The sequence below is a fragment of the Leuciscus leuciscus genome, assembly GCF_965113295.1.
Source record: "Leuciscus leuciscus genome assembly, chromosome: 8".
NCBI classification, from domain to species: Eukaryota; Metazoa; Chordata; class Actinopteri; order Cypriniformes; family Leuciscidae; genus Leuciscus; species Leuciscus leuciscus.
Genome location: NC_138732.1, coordinates 22,281,321 through 22,298,475, shown reverse-complemented (window position 1 = coordinate 22,298,475; position 17,155 = coordinate 22,281,321). Strand labels below are relative to the sequence as shown.

Sequence of the window (17,155 nt, the reverse complement as noted above, 5' to 3'; positions counted from 1 at the left end):
AATCTGCGCATTCTGTTATTCTGGGATCTGTGTCTCCTTACAGTGCTTTCTGTCCTTTAACCACAGGATCTCAATCACAAGGAAGTGTAGAGACAGAAACTTACTTAACACTCAGGTTATGTTGAGATTGGTGTTGTTATTGAAATGTATATTATTGGTGTTGAAAAATATATTATTGGTTGCAAATGAAATGTATGTTATTGGTGTGCTTGCCCAGGCAAAATTCATTGCCATGCAATTGCAAAGGTTATTTTAGTTACAGAATATGGATGGTTGTTTAGAAGCAGTTCACTCAGTTCATTGGTTGCATTTTACATTTTGGTATATATATATATACAGCCATACAATTTTTTTACCAAATGCTACATATAACAGTTCTACAATAAAGTATGTATTTTCACTATATAAATAAAATATTAGTGTTTATAACTTTCATTTTTTATGTATGTCGTGAAAATCAGTTTCCACCAAGAAATTCAGACAAAATACAGTTTAACTCATAAAATAGTGAACATACCCACAGTGGTAAAAACGGTAAAAACAGAATGGGAGAAGTAAGTAAAAGACCGGAAAACAGTGCACTAGGTCCAAAGAGTCTAAAACTTGATTTATTTTTATTGTTTACATATTTGTACAGACAAAAAACTAATTGTAAATGACTTGAAGAAGTTTTGCCATGACTAAAACTCACCATCGCACTACAGCATCCTTCTCTAATAATATCAGTTATTATGATTATAATGTCAATGTAGACAGCACTGTTTAACTGAATTATCCAAAAACAATTCCTGAAAGTGGTGGGAGGAAATACATGTTGTAGAGATGGATGCAGATAGCATAAGCCTTTGAGACGTGATCTCTTGGGTAAGAGCTAGCGATGGTAATTTGACTGTCAGTCGATTAATGAATGAAATACAGCACCTGAGCTCTTTGATCTCGGAGCGCATGTTCTGCGTAAACACCTCTCCAAATATACCACTTCGTCCTTCTGGGAATGATTTTCCTGTGTCCTCGCTAGTTTTGTCTAACCCTTTGATATTTAATCGAATCAGTCTTTCATGTGGATAAAGAAAGATTAACTACAGATTTATTCAGGGCAACAGTGTTTGCCTAATTAGTCCAGGCGCTCATAATAAACTGGATGAACAACCTTGACTTATATGCTTCTAGATTTCCGCTTCGAAAGCCGTTACAGGATTCTGGAAAAAGCAGCTTGAGTGGCTTGAAGCTTATTACTGCCATTCCCCATTTTCCAGGCCATTTAGACATGAGTGTTTACAGTTGTTCATCTCTGATTAGTGCCTGTTTCAAGAGCTTTGGTTGGGTACGACAATCCTGAATGTGCCCAACACATGATGGACTTCTGCTGGAAAAAGGCAATGAAATGTATATTATTGGTGTGCTTGTCCAGGCAAAAGTCATTGTCATGCAATTTTAATGGTTATTTTAGTTACTGAATTTTTAGGGGTAATTTACCTTAAATTACACAGCATCATTTGAGCCACTGGTCTGTAAAATATAACTGATGTAGTCGCTATACTGAAAGTATATGTCAGAGTAATGGTTCATTCTGAATCAGACATAACCAAAAATGATTTGAGGTTTAGTGAGGGAGTCAACTGGGAACTCAGCTCAGTAACCTCTCTGAACGATTCAAACTGCTAACTCACAATCAAGTTTGTGAATCTTTATGGTTGACTCACTAAAAAAGAACTGGTTCATAAAAGCAATTTTTTTGTGAATAAAACATCAAGGTGCACACTGTGTTTATTGTTGAGTGCAAGAAACACTTCTGTACTCTCTAAAGATTTAGGCTAATTAATGCACGATATATCTGATGAAACTGCAGATGGACTCACAAAGTTTTCTGAACTGTTGCCAGTGGCAATTGGATTATTAGAGGAAATAAAAAACATGTGTCATATTTTTTCGACCATTATATTCACTGTCCCTACTTAGCACAAACTTTGCATTAACGTTCTGAAGTTTAATCTAGTTGTTAAAGTCACCATGAAATCAAAATTGAAAATTCTTATTTATAATAACATGCTTATTATAAATGATTTATCTGTGCACATTATTTTATTTTTAATTCATATGGCCTCATAATCTTTAATCAAATACATTAACCTCTCCTCCCTCTCGAAACCATATAGTTAGCAACGCCCAACTTCCTACAAACCAATCAATTCCTGAAGGATGAAATCAAGTCCCGCTGTAAATTTTTCTCATTCCAGAAGCCATATACCCTGGTAATCCAGAGTTCTTGCGAGAGCACAAGTTGCATTTTCTCAGCGAGTTACTCTGGTGTCGAGAAATGATGCTCATTAAATATGCCCCTCGATCTGAGCTGCACCAATCACATCGGGTTATCTGATATAGGCGGGCCAGAGGCGAGCTAAACAGATGATGACAGTGCTGTGACGTCAAAGTCATTAGTAAACATTGCAAGATGGCTATGGATGAAAACCAATTGTTTGAAACGGCTTTGGCTGCTATAATGAATGAGTTAATCTTGGCTTTTTATCTAAAACAGGAACAGAAGACGCCACTCGAAATGTTCCTTTGCAAGAAGGACGTTTTTGCTGTTTTGCCGACCGGATACGGTAAGAGTATAATCTACCAGTTAGCTCCGCTGGTAGCGTATGGGGTTTATTGTTGTGATTGGTCGTAGTGTTATCCAATTGCGTGCAGTGAGATTTTCGAATGCATGCTTGGTGCCGCCCCTCGAGCTGGGCGATTTTCATTAGTCGACGCCAGATCATTAATCTTTTAGATTTAGGTCTGGATTTCCAGGCTAGAAGCCATACACAATAGGGAAGAAAAGACTATCTCAAGTTTCGCAACCAGTGTTTCATGCCGACTTTAAGTCTGATGTCACGCTTCACTGTTTCCAGATCCAAACACTCTTCAAGATCACAAAAGCAAATAAAAACAGTGCTATTATATTGTAGACTCACAGTGTGGTCCGTATTTCTAAGATAATGACAACCATAATCTCCATTACAGAATCTTAGTTGGCCAGACAGTGATTCATCTTTTCTGAATCGTTAAAATACTGGCGTCTGAGAAAACGTCTCGGGTTACGTATGTAACCCTCGTTCCCTGAGTAGGGAACGAGACGCTGCATCGATACTCGATACTTTGGGGAATGCCTTCGGCATGAAGCGTCTGAAGTCAACTATGGAACTATTCCAATCTTGATTGGTGCAACGTCACCCGTGACGTCGCATGTGACGGTGATCCGGAAGCTACAAAAGGGTCACAGGAACCAGGAAATGTTAGCTTCTAATTGGTCAAAGCAAGTCGTTCTCAGGGGCGCGAAAAGTGTGGCCGAGGGATGCAGCGTCTCGTTCCCTACTCAGGGAACGAGGGTTACATACGTAACCCGAGACGTTCCCTTTCGTAAAGGGAACTCCCGCTGCATCGATACTCGATACTTTGGGGAACGAATACCCACGCCGCCACACTGAGAGAAAACGCCCTGGTGTAAAGCATCTGGCACACTCACGGACGATAGAATGAGTAGAGGGCAGATCCAAACTAGCTTGTCATAAGATTTGGTGCAAGAAGGGGAGGTCTGGAGCCGGAGGCTCGACTGACCTCATGGATGGGAGCCCCAGACCGTAGAAAATATTAGATGAGAGGTGAAGGCAAAAGCGCACCTTGTACTTCAAATATAAGTGGTTTTAGATAACCAACTGTACTCTTAATAAAGGGAATAGCTCCTAACCCTTGATGCATAACTAGATGGACTGACTCCTCTCAGCCTAAGGCCTAATGTAGGAACCTCAAAGGCTACGACCTTGACCATCCGACACATGCGATGGAGGATGGAATACCCGAAGAATCTTAACATTGCCTACAGGTACCTCAGTACCGGGCAAAAATAACGTTGAGTGGCTCCCACGCTAGCAAGTAAGAGGGGGCAGCACCACCACTCTTCCAGGGAGTAAGACGAGCAGGAAGCAGACTCAATAGATTCTCCTATATATACTTATATATCTCAAATATATATTCGTATACCTCACCCACAGGACATGATGGGTGCCAGGGATAACCCATCAGCCTGATGCCAATAGGCTGGATGAAAAGGATTCATCCTCCAATCTACAGGAACATGGAGTTTCAGTGGGAACGTCCTTTCGAGAACACCCTTAGAGGCTTGCGGAGGGCACTGAGGCCGCCACAGAGGCCCTAAGCATGAACAGGAGATCCCGTTAGAGAGCGGGATGGAACACCAGTACTGAAGCCAGTGGGCAGTAATAAACTGGGTTCAATGCCCTCCCTAACTTAATTGTTTAGTTCCTAGTAGAGTGGGGTTCTAGTATGGATGTCCTGACCACCTCGGTGGAAAGGGCAACCTAATTATGGGTGGGACCCCCTCAGGGGCCAGACCCATAGTCTCCATTACTCTGGTCGGGGATGAAATAATGTACCATCAGCCTGAGACAGAAGATCTCTCCTAATAGGAATTTTCCATGGAGAACTCTCCAAGAGACTAATAAGGTCCGAAAACCAAATTCGGGCCTGCCAGTACGGAGCTACAAGGAGTAGTCTCACTCCGTACCTCCTGACCCTTTCTAGAACCCCAGGGAGCAGAGCGATCGGGGGAAAAGTGTACAGATGTGACCTCGGCCACATCTGTACCATGGCATCCAAGCCCAAAGGAGCTGGATGTGAGAGAGAGTACCAGAGCGGGCAATGAGAGTTCTCATGATAAGCGGAACAGGTCAACCTCCGCCCGGCCAAACTCTCTCCATATAAGCTCAACCACTTCAGGGTGGAGCCGCCATTCCCCGGGCCTCAGCCCCTGCCTCGACAGGATGTCTGCTCCCATATTATCAACCCCAGGAATATAAATAGATCTGATGGAGAGAAATTTGTCCTGGGACCAAAGAAGAATTTGATGCGCCAGTCTACAAAGAGGGCGAGATCTCAATCCTCCCTTGGCAGTTGATATAAGAGACCACCGACATATTGTCTGTCCTAACAAGAACATGATGGCCTCTGAGGTCTACAAGGAAGTGCCTCAGGGCAAAAATACGGCCAACATCTCCAAGCGATTAATATGCAATGTGAGATGATGGTCTTTCCAAGTACCTCTGGTGTAACGGCCCTCCATAACCGTACCCCAGCCCGTTAGGGACGCATCCGTGGTCAGAGTTTTTCTCTCACATGGTGCTCCCAAAACCGGGCCCTGAGACAGGAACCATGGTTTCTTCCATACGACAAGAGAACGAAGGCATCTGCGCGTAACTCTGATCGTACGAAAAGGGTTTCCCAGAGGACAAAAACCCTTGTTCCTGAGCCACCACTGCAAGGCCCTCATATGGAGCAGACCAAAGGGTACTACCGTGGAAGCTGCAGCCATAAGACCCAAAAACTCCTTGAAAGTGTTTGACAGTGATAGCCTGGCCTAACCTAATATTCTTCAATGTGTTTAAGATAGTATTTATACGAGCAGGAGACAATTGTGCCCGCATCGTGACTAAGTCCCACTCTACTCCCAGGGACGTAGTCCTCTGAAGAGGAGTTAAGGAACTTTCCTTCACATTGAGTCTCAACCCCACACACCTCAGATGACGCAAAACAACATCTCGATGTTGAATTGCTAGTTCTTTTCGACTGAGCCAAAATGAGCCAGTCATCTATAAGATACGGACCCCCTGAAGTCTCAATGGAGCAAGGGCCGTGTCCATACATTTAGTGAAGGTGCGAGGGGATAAGGCTAGGCCGACTGGAAGAGTCCAGAACTGATGCGCTTTTCCCCCCAAAAGCGGATCTCGGAAACTTCCTGTGATAGGGTTAGAAGGGAAAGAGGAGTTAAGGAGCTTGTGGATCTATCAAGACAGACCAGTCCTCGGAGCTGGTCTGACTGACAGTCGGTAACTTGAATCTGAACCCCCTCGGAGGTTGATCCAGTACCATGAGATCCAAAATAAGGCCTAACTCCCCCCCTCATAGGAACTATGAAGTGCCAGCTGTAGAACCCAGGCTCCCGTAACCATTTTTTCTCCTTTTCTTTTAGGAAGAGCCCACTTTGAGGTTTCCTGTGTTAAGAGGGACTAGACTTCCTGTTCCAAGAACCGACCCTGCTCGGGGCTGGCCGACATGTGAACCACCCTTAGTAGATAATATTTGTATATTAGCTCCACTGTAAGCAGGACCCCCTAGGATATATTTTGAAGACCCCTCGGGGTGTCTAAATATGCCATTATGGGGACCAGTCCCTCGAGACTGGCCTCGGCTATAAATTTCCAAATGGCTTCGGTGACCTGAAGCAGCTAACTGGCAGGAACTAACCGAAATATGCTCTCTACAGACCTCCTGAGAGGCGGCGAACTCGACAGGGCCGCAACGTCATCGGGCAGATACTGCGATTTGTGTTCGCTGGAAGCCGATGTGTCCCGAAGCGCCATCGGCGGCAGGAAGCAAACATCGATTTCCTAAGGGCTGCATAAGGGGGCGAGACTCCTGTACTCGCTCTCCTGGGGGAATGCCCATAAGGGTCTGCGTGTTACGACAAGACCTCTTAGTTGAAGCCATCTTAGCCCGAGAGACAGTCCTCAGACCTGTCTTCGGTATGGAGTGCTTCGTGCGAGAATGTTTCTTCTGGCCCCAAGCCTTATACGGGGGGGCACGAGAGGAAACCTTCTCAAAATATGAGGAGCTGGCGGCTGTCCCATGAGGCTGCCCCCTGGCAGCAACCCCATGAGACCTGGACTGACAACTGGGGATAGCTGATTGTCGCTCTGCCTCCTGAAGCCTCTCGACAACGGATCTTGCCGCGTCGCCAAAGAGGCCGGAAGGTGAAAGGGGAGCATCGAGAAGGAAAGCCCTGTCTTTCTCCCCGATCCACAAGCGATTAAGCCATAAATGTCTCTCTGAGACGACTAGTGCTGCCATAGAACGGCCAATAGCACGGACCGTCTCTTTAATAATACGGAGAGATAAGTCAGCTACTCTATGAAATTCAGTAATACCATTGAGTGAGACCTCCCAGTTATCATCCACCTGCTTGAGGAGGTCAGCCAGATATGCCTGTAATAACCCCATTGTGTGTGGGCATGCACCGGCTCGACCCACCGCCATATATGCTTTCCCTAACAAATTCGATGTACGAGATTTGGAGGGAAGTATCTGAGCTATCAGGGGTGACGCAATGTCGGGGAGAAAATATTTCGCAAAATATTCCTCAACCCGAGCCATCACCTCATAACCATTTTCATTAGATTCCCTAATGGATGAGTAAATATATACATGGGGGGGAAATAATTGAGATGAAAATGGATTTTTCCACGATCTCGATACCTCAGTATGGAGATCAGTGAAAAAAGGGAAGGCTCTGACACGAAGATTGTGACTGGGTCTGCAGGAAGCGCTCATTCATTTTATTTTTCTTAGTCGCTTCCTGCTTATTATATGGCCATTTAACATTTAATTTAACCACTGCCCAGATTACAACCTCCAGCAACTCCTCACTAACGGGAATATGGGGTGGCGAATCCCCATATCCACGTGATTCAGTGTTGATAAATAATATCTAACTCCTCGGAGCCAGATAAATCAAACGCTGTGTCTTTAACACGGTCGGAAGAAGCCGCAGCGCGGGCTTCCGAACCGTGCGCGAGACCAGTGGAGCTGGTTAATAAACACTGAGAAAGGGTCGCAACCGTCTCAGTATTATATGCCAGCCCCACGTGCGAATCCCATGCATACAAGTAGCGCGCTGCCTCAACAGACGCGGGACCTGACGCACTGGAAACGCGAGCCTGATCTATTTGATCGAATCAAACGCTCTGTCTTTAACACGGTCGGAAGAAGCCGCAGCGCGGGCTTCCGAACCGTGCGCGAGACCAGTGGAGCTGGTTAATAAACACTGAGAAAGGGTCGCAACCGTCTCAGTATCATATGCCAGCCCCACGTGCGAATCCTATGCATACAAGCGGCGCGCTGCCTCAACAGACGCGGGACCTGATGCACTGGAAACGCGAGCCTGATCTAATTGATCGAACAAGCTCAAACGGGAGCGGAGCTTTTTCATTGAAAACAGTTTGCACAGACAGCGCCCTCGAGCACCGCCCGTGCATGCTCCACTCCCAGACAAACTACACAAAGCGAGTGTGTGTCACCCTCGCTTAAATAACGTGGGCAAGGGGACGCACACTGCCTGAATAGCTTCTCTTTTATTCACCATAAATAATACTCTTTTCACGGGACAGACAACACCAAATAGAACAGACAAGATGACATAGAGCGCTTGCTGAAGACCAGAAGCTAACATTTCCTGGTTCCTGTGACCCTTTTGTAGCTTCCGGATCACCGTCACATGCGACGTCACGGGTGACGTTGCACCAATCAAGATTGGAATAGTTCCATAGTTGACTTCAGACGCTTCATGCCGAAGGCATTCCCCAAAGTATCGAGTATCGATGCAGCGGGAGTTCCCTTTACGAAAGGGAACTTGAGTTTTTTTTAAACTTAGCTTAAAGGTCTGCTATAAATGAATAGTGCTCATAAACTGCCGTTGAATTTGTATGAATTTGTACGATCTCATTCATGCGTTCCTTATGCCGCAGTGATGGTTATATTTTATCATGCTTCCTTTTTTTTTTACATTTTCGTACGATTTACACCATACAACATTTACATTTGCATTTACATTGTGTTTACATTGTAGATCTGGTTTGATAGCAATCTCAATTGAAACAGAGTAGAGGCTTGGACCCGGAAAAAAAGTATTTGATATGTCACTACTTACTCCTAAAAACAACATTAACGGACAACTGAACTGAACCAAACAGGGCTTAAGTACACAGTGAACTAATCAAAGAAATAAGACACAGCTGCACATAATAATCAATCAATGCATGTAAAAATGGATACGTGAAAAATCACACAAAGAACACTGATAACGTGTAACATCTCTGGTTGGCTATGTAACGCCCACATTTCATGATCTAATCAATTCCCAAGCCAATTAGCAGTGCTTGCTAATTAAGAGCACAAAATATTGATTGTGTGCTAAAAACGTAGACAGCCTTATACTAAATGTGTAAATCTCCCCCTGCTAAACGCTCTGTAAACACAATTCACTGCTGTAGCAATCAGCAGTGTTGAGTTCATGCCAGGTGTGTTTGTCCTCTATGTCAACCCTCTGTGCTTGTCTAGCCACATTATCCCTGAGTTCTATAGAAGAGATGAGTTAAAACATTGAGTCATTGATCAAGCGTTGGTACTTGTGGGTGTGCTAATGCCCACACACAGCTGGAGGCTGCTGTTGTCCTTCCTGTGAGACTCCAGTGCACGTGTCTTCTCCTCAGAGGACAGATAAGAAGGATGTTGTTGTCTTCCTCAGGCTTCAGTGGCTCTGCACCAGTCTGTCGTTCTCTCTGGAGTCAACCGTGACCATTGTCTCAGAAGAGCTTCACATCATTCTGGGTAAGAGTTTACAGCAGATTCAACAGGGGGAACATTTGTGGTATTTTGATGCCCTTCAGTGATTACTGCACATGAAATGCCACACCTCGGTGGGATCTAAGTATTTAACTCTTTTATGAGGAAATAATTAAAATTTTGACCAGAACAAGTAGCTTATTATTATTATTATCTTCATCGTCTGCCTCCACCTTGCTGACAATGGAGAGGTGGTGTAAAGTTATTATTACCAGAGCTTCTCAGTGATTTTAGTCCCGTCCGAATGTGCAATCTCAGTAATCATTACGGACAATGTCAGTAAAGATTACAGGGACTTTTACCTTCTAGAAAATAGTCTGGAAAAATTACCTCAGGTAATACTAATCCCGTGCCATAGACCCGCTGTAAATATTTACGTAAATATTCCATCATTTCCTGGTTAAAAGTAGTTTTTCACAGTTTTTCAAGTAAGGAGGTGCTTGAAAAAGCATTCAATAGCGTTTTAGGCGGTGGGGCGTCAAATCTGTGGCAAAACTCAAGGGTTTTCCGCATACCGATCAGATCAAAAAGAAGGTTGAAAGCACTTGTTAAAAGCACAAAACTTATTTTAGCTTTAGGTAAGTGCCTATTACCAACATAACCCTATCAGAATTTAATAAATTTAATAAATTGTTTTACATAGATTTTATGTGTTTGCGCACGTGATATCAGGAAGCAACGTAATACGTACATGACGACAGGGAGGTGAAGGAGTTACCCCTTCCAAGATCTCTTATCCTGTTCGAATTGATCATTAATATTACAGACGTCCTCTCCTGTGGTAAAATTACATTACACCATCTACCCGAATAGGGCTTTAATATGCCTCTGTTTCCTATTCATTACTGCATGTAATCTCACACTTGCATCCCAACGTCCTCCGACACAGTTAGCATTGCAAGTGTATTGTGTCAAATAATGCCTCAACAGTTTGCACTTAAACACCCTTCATAACTAACACTTGTCCTGTGGATAAGTATTACATTGGGTTTATTTCTGTGCAGTTTTTTCTGACTGACAGCTCTTAGAATGGCACCTAACATTGAGTGATGGGCCATTTTTCCTGAGCTAGATGAAACGGATAAAACACAAAAAGGTATTGACTTCTATAATATATTTGTGTGGGTGTGTGTTTGGCTTTTTCTCTCCATATTGTACCATATTAATGTTTACACACCTTGTTATGATTCTTATGATGTTATGATTGCATTGCAAAGCCGTTAAAATAATGATCATTGATGTACAGAACTTATTCTTGTACCATTTTAATATTATCTGATGTATTTTAATAGGACACAATTTTAGCTTCTTAACTTTAGCTTTTTCACAAAAATTGAGAATAAATAATAATTTCCAGGCCCCCCTGCAGTCCAGCTGTGGACCTCCTGTTGAAGACCCCTGCTATATTGCTACATTTTCAGAGCATTCGATTTTGGAAAAATACTGAGAACAATGTCAACCACATACAAAGAAAGCATAAAACAAATATATAAATTGTTTTAGGCTTTTGCGTAGTGTCTTTGTCTTTGAATCAAGCGGATCTTTCATCACTGTGGTCTGAAATGTATCAAATTTGTGTTGTGAAGATATACCACTACTTGTAAAGGAGATCACGACACAGAGATAACTTGGAGAGATAGATACCAATCTTGAATTACTCTTGAAACTATTACTATTTACATCCATTTATTTTATTTTTCACTGATACAAAGAGAATATTTCTTTTCTTGAGGCAAATAGCTTATGAAGTCTTTCTTTAGCTCCCTACAACTGCTCCTGAGGAAATGTGTCATGTTGAATGTACCGTTATTTGTGTATGTATGAAATAAAAAGAAATAGGGCTAAGATTAGATATGCCTAGTGACCTGGGAATAATCCACATATGATACATTGACTGTCTAAACTGATTTTATTCTTCTCAATGCATCTTAGGTTAGAAAATGTTATGAATATTAAACATGGTTTTATTTATTTATTGTAGAGTATACACTAACGTTCACAAATTTGGGGTCAGTAAGATTTTTTTTTTTTTTTTTTTTTAAGAAATTAATACTTTTATTCAGCATGGATGCATTAAATTGATCAAAAGTGACAGTAAAGACTTCACATCGGTTTTAAATAAATGCTGTTCTTTTAAACTTTCTATTCCTCGAAGAGTCCTGAATGAAAATGTATCTCTGTTTTCTCAAACATATTAAGCAGTACAGCTGTTTTCAACATTAATAATAATCAGAACTGTTCTTGAGCACCAAATCAGCATATTAAAATGATTTCTGAATGATTGTGTGACGCTGCAGACTGGAGTAATGATGCTGGAAAAAAAAGCACAAGAATAAATTACAATTTAAAATATATTAAAATAGAAAATAATTATTTTAAATTGTAATAATATTTAATAAAACGCATTTGTGTATTTTATTAATTTAAAAACGATGTAACTGTGTATTTATATATAAATGCTCAATATTCCTTTGAAAAGCACTTACAGGTAAACCATGCTGTTTGTTTGGGGTCTCAGTTGCCTCTGTTTTTTCACTGTGGATTATCAGTAGTTTGTTAAATTATCAGCACTTAAATCTTTAGTCTCTAATCTCTGACTCATTGCAATTTGATTGTATCAGTTTAATCCATTTCCCCGTACCCTCAAAAGAACCACACTAAATATGTTTACAGAACAAATGCTCCATCACCCCAATTAGTGTTTCCTTAATGCATGCTACCTTATATTCACACAAAAATGATATATATTGCACCTCCATTAGTGGCAGGTGGTTATGCCAAACCAGCATTCTGAAACCAGCATTTGAAATCTCTTCACCCATTGTGATTCATCTCCTTCCTGTGGCAATGGAAAGATAAAAGAGCGTTTGAAGGAGAAAGAGTGGTGAAAAGAGGATGACCTGACCTCATGCCCAGGAGGTGACCTGTTCTTTCTACCAAATGAAGGCGGTTTATATCCCAGCCTCCTGTTAGCAGTCTCTGCACTCCCTAAAAGGACAATTATTATTCACCCATTTACAATTAGCTAAAGCAAACAACTCTCTAATCGACAAGCTTCCACCTCGGATCTAAGTAATCAAGATATTTAACTAATTAGATCATTTGCACCACAGATCGCACACTGTAAATCTCACAGCCATACTGAGAGAGCATCTGAAGTCAGCTGAAATGTCTTTTAAAGAGGGATGTTGAGATTAAAAAGCATAAAGATGATTGGATGACCCTGTAAAAGGTTATTTGTTAAAAGTGTCCGTCTGCCTTCCCCTCTAATCAAGAGAGGTCTGAAAAGGTTATGAGCATTCACTCTCTGGCACATTGAAGATGCCTGCCATCATCACCCTCTGTTTTTCGATAATGGCTAATTAAATTTGAAGTAATGAACTTTATTTGCCTTCTAGACATTTATTTGGCTTTTAACTGTACTGAAATGGCGTTCATGCAAAGGTTCACACATGCAAAAAGTAGTTAAGGTTTCTGCTCACATCTTACAGTGGTAGGTGAAAGCACAGCACATTCTTAGATAGCAATCTTGGAAAGGAAAGCACAGTTGTCCATCAAATTCCTTCTAAAGATCTTTCATTTAGACAAGACTTATCTTCAAAATCTCTGCCGTTTTCCACACAACATGGGATTCCGCCAATGAGAACGCTTCCAAAGCCCTTACAAAACCGCTACCACCCACTGAGAAAAACGTGGGTTTTCATACCAATGTAAAATGAGATGTGAAGTGGTCCGTGGAGAAATATGGTTTAGGACTTTGGGAATAACAGGGTGAAAGCTCACTGCGGAGGTCAGTTCTACTTGTCTTTGTCCAATATTAAATATAAAAAGCACTTCTGTTTAAGCTCCAGTTGAAACAATACTCTTGTATTCTCACAACGTTTAATCTTATTGATTCATAGTGACTGTTATCATTGTAAGCTCTACTGGCCTTATGTATGCTGGATCTAAATCCAGTTAGGAACAGTTTACGATTGCAACTGTGATGTTGCTTTTATAAAAGTTAGTGCTGAAAACATACATTTTAGACCAAATATTGAAAGTTCCTGTGGCGATAGTGAAGGCAGTGAAGTTACAACCAAAGTCAACACATAATCGATGTTACAATGGCTGTCGTGTGCATGTGATCGTGAAGTCCACAACACTGTGGTGTCCCATTTGTCATTTTAGATTTCAGAATGAATGAAATCCAGATGTCTACATCCGTCATGTTGTCATGTGACCTACAGCATCAGTTGCGTCGCTTCACTGCCATTCACAACTCTTCTCCCATTTTCATCAGAAAGAATTATAAAAGGCGGAAGGCATTTCACATAATACTTTTCGCTTGCTATATAGAAGGGAAGTAGGCATACAGTATATCTGTCATTTGTTTTGTTCCTGAATGAATCAGCATCTTTGAACAAATCAATTTTAATGAACTTTGAAGTAACTTGGTGTTACACTTTCTTTTTTTTTACACAGTCATTGATCATTCGAATCCCTCACACAAATGAGAGCTTCACTGTGAATTATGAGTGAATCAAAAACAAACACCAAGGAAATCCTAATGTTGAAGAGATGCCTGAGGGATCACAAAACTGCATTAGGCTTATTACTGTTTCAATACATCAAACACTCCACTTTTAAGGGGTCCAAATTCTCCTGCACCATTTATTGTGCGATATGGATCCAACTCCTGTGAGATACCTTCACAGGAAGATTATGGAGCAGCAACCACAATAGCAGAATGGGACCAATAGCCTGTAATATCACAATATTGTGCTGAGTGTTACTGGACTTCCAATAAACTGGGATTAAAGGATCTGAGGAGAAAAATCGATCTTGCTCCCTGTACATATCGGGGGTCTTTAAACACTTTCTCCATGAGACAACTGTCTCTGAAGGACAAAATACTAACATTGAACCATGAACAGTCTGTCCATACATGACTTAAAATACCTCTTTCAATGATAATCTCCACGATTTGGGGTGTCAGAGTTTTGCACTCTGAAATCAATTATATAAAGTTGGAAATTACATTCTGCCAGTTTCAGCTTACATCTGAAAGGCGTAAAGACCCTTTCACCTCTCGTCATAGGATAATCCTCTCAGGAGTACACTACAAACTCCATAAAGTGCACTCTGTTGACACCGATCAATTACTAGGACATTTACAATAGCTCTTATTAAACTACCCCACCGCAAACCCCAAAGACTGGGCGGAGATCGAACCTCAAGGTCTCCTTCATGTCAGGTAATAAAGTGAAATTATGTGCAATGACACCGCTGTCTAACATGTAATTGCTTTGACCTGCTCTCATCATTTGTGATTAACGTGTCATGCATGGTGAGGGGAAATGTGAACACTGTTCTCTAGTCACTCTTTACAGTAGGCCTACTTAGTAAACTTACCACTTTACATTTTTTCCGTTAATGTGAAACAGGAGCATTATTTAAAGAGTCACATTATGTGGTGAAGCTTGTTTATGAGAAACAATGTCACAATTGATTTTTAAATCACATTGCAGATACATAAGTCATATTGTGAGTAAATATGCAATTATGAGAAACACTGCAATATATAAAGTCATTGTTGGATATAAAATCACAATTTGGATTTTGTGAGATTTCAAGTCGCAATTGCGATATTTCAAGTTGTATTGCAAGATATAAAGTAATTGTAAGACAGGCCTTTAAATCGCAATATAAGTAATAAAATTGCAATTGTGAGAAAAAACATTGTAACTGCAAGATTTAAAGTCACATTATGAGATAAAATCAATATTGAGAGATATAAAGTCATATTGTGAGTTATAAATCAATTATGCGAAACAAAGTCGCATTTGCAAGCTCTAAAATCCCATTGTGCAGAATAAAATGGTCATATTTCAACAAAATCACATTGAACGTTATAAAACAATTATGATAAACAATATGGCAATTGCAAGATATAAAATCACATCATCGCAAATTACTTTTTCATTTCTTGTACTATGAGGCATAAAGAGGCTTCCATATAGAATTCAGCTCATATTTTCTAAATGACTGAGTAACATTAAATTGGAGCATAATGGTTATTCGAAAGTAGTAACACCTATAAGCCAATATATCTAACAGCTGAACTGTAGTATAAATCTGTGCTGTACAGTTTCACGGTTAGATTCATGTTACAGTCCTGATGTAAGCCGTTCAGAAAGCTGTTGTTGTAGGTATTTTTAACATAGCGTCAGCACAAGATGGTGAGATCAGGTAAAGTGCCATAAACCTTTCAATGGGGCTTTTACTCTTCCACTGGATAAAGCAATTTGCCTTCTACACAGTCGTAGCTGATGAATTAGATGTAATTTTCAGTGCTGCTTTTAGTCCCTCTGTTCTTGGGTTAGAATAGGGCGGATTTTCACATGGGCGATGTGGTTTGTGATATGTGCCGTCTCTGGAGACGCAGCCGGGGCAGGTTAGAGTGCAGGCTACTGTCACCATCTTCCACCTCACTTCTCTAATACTCACTGGTCTCCAGTGAGGCTGTTTCACCGGAAACAATGGCACATCAATATTTTAGAGCTGTGACATACAACAGTCAGCCTGGAGATTTGTAGTATTCCTCTGCTTGGAAGAGGGACAAAACTTATGCTGTGAGCTTGACTCTCATGCATAGTTTTTGATGTTTTTCTTTACTTCCTTCCTGTGGTCTTGAATGAATCTAGCCAAGTGGGTTAGAGATTTAGAGTACTGCTGGAACCAATGAATTTTCCATAAAATATGTTCTGATAAGCAAACAAGGAATTTAAACATCCAACTTTCAATGGAACACATGTGTGAGGAGCAGTATGGTAATCTAAGCTATCTAGCAGAGAAATCTCACACCAATGTAGGCCAGACATGTGCTGTCTATTAAAGGTCAAGGGAAACATGTTTGCCTGAGTTTCTTTCCTCCCATTCTCTCTGCAGCACTTCCTTTCTCTTGAATATCATGACTGTTTGAAAAAGTCTGGCAAGCCAATAAGCATGAGGCTGTTCGCCAGAAAAAGGCCTACAAGAAAGTTTTTTGAAGATCTGCAATAATCAGCAAACAAAGCTCATTGCTATAACAAATGTTTTTAATCAATTTGCATGTTAAAACTGGAGGGCGCAGGCTGATATGTCCTTTACATGAAATCTGCAAGCAATCACAACATTATTGCATGGCACAAGCTGATTGGCCTCTGCTGATTCTGCAGCCAATGAGATTGCTTGCTCAACATTTAAATAATCTGAAGATGAAATACTCCAAGGCACTAAAAGGCAAGTAAAAAGCCAATGAGCACCAGTGACTACATAAAGACACCCATTCTGCTGTTTTATTTAAATAGTCTGCTTTCTCTGAAACTCTCCACCTCCCCCAGTTCCACCTGCCTAGATCTGCTATAGTATTTATGTATGTCTATTTTTGCAGGAGCATAGCTTACATGCTCACAGCATCATGTCTGTGTTTAAGCAGAAGCAAGTCCATACTTGCAGCAATAATCAACAGCAGCAGCCTAGCAGATCTAGTCCACCAATACCAAACTCATTAATATTGCCATATTCAATAACATGCTAAAACTACACCAAAAGTTGTCATAATTGAAAGCAGGTTGTTCAATTCACCAATTCATGAAGTAAAATCTAATTAGGACACATCAAGGTAAACAACACGAGAGAATAAAGGAAAAATCTAATTATAATTTAAGAAACT

The 17,155-nt window shown here is 41.0% G+C and overlaps 1 long non-coding RNA gene across 1 annotated transcript in view; it reads right to left on the bottom strand.

The window, feature by feature from the left end:
• The window catches only part of LOC309504277, a 503,575-nt gene that overhangs the window by 451,365 nt on the left and 35,055 nt on the right, over positions 1–17,155 (bottom strand). The window lies entirely within an intron of this gene.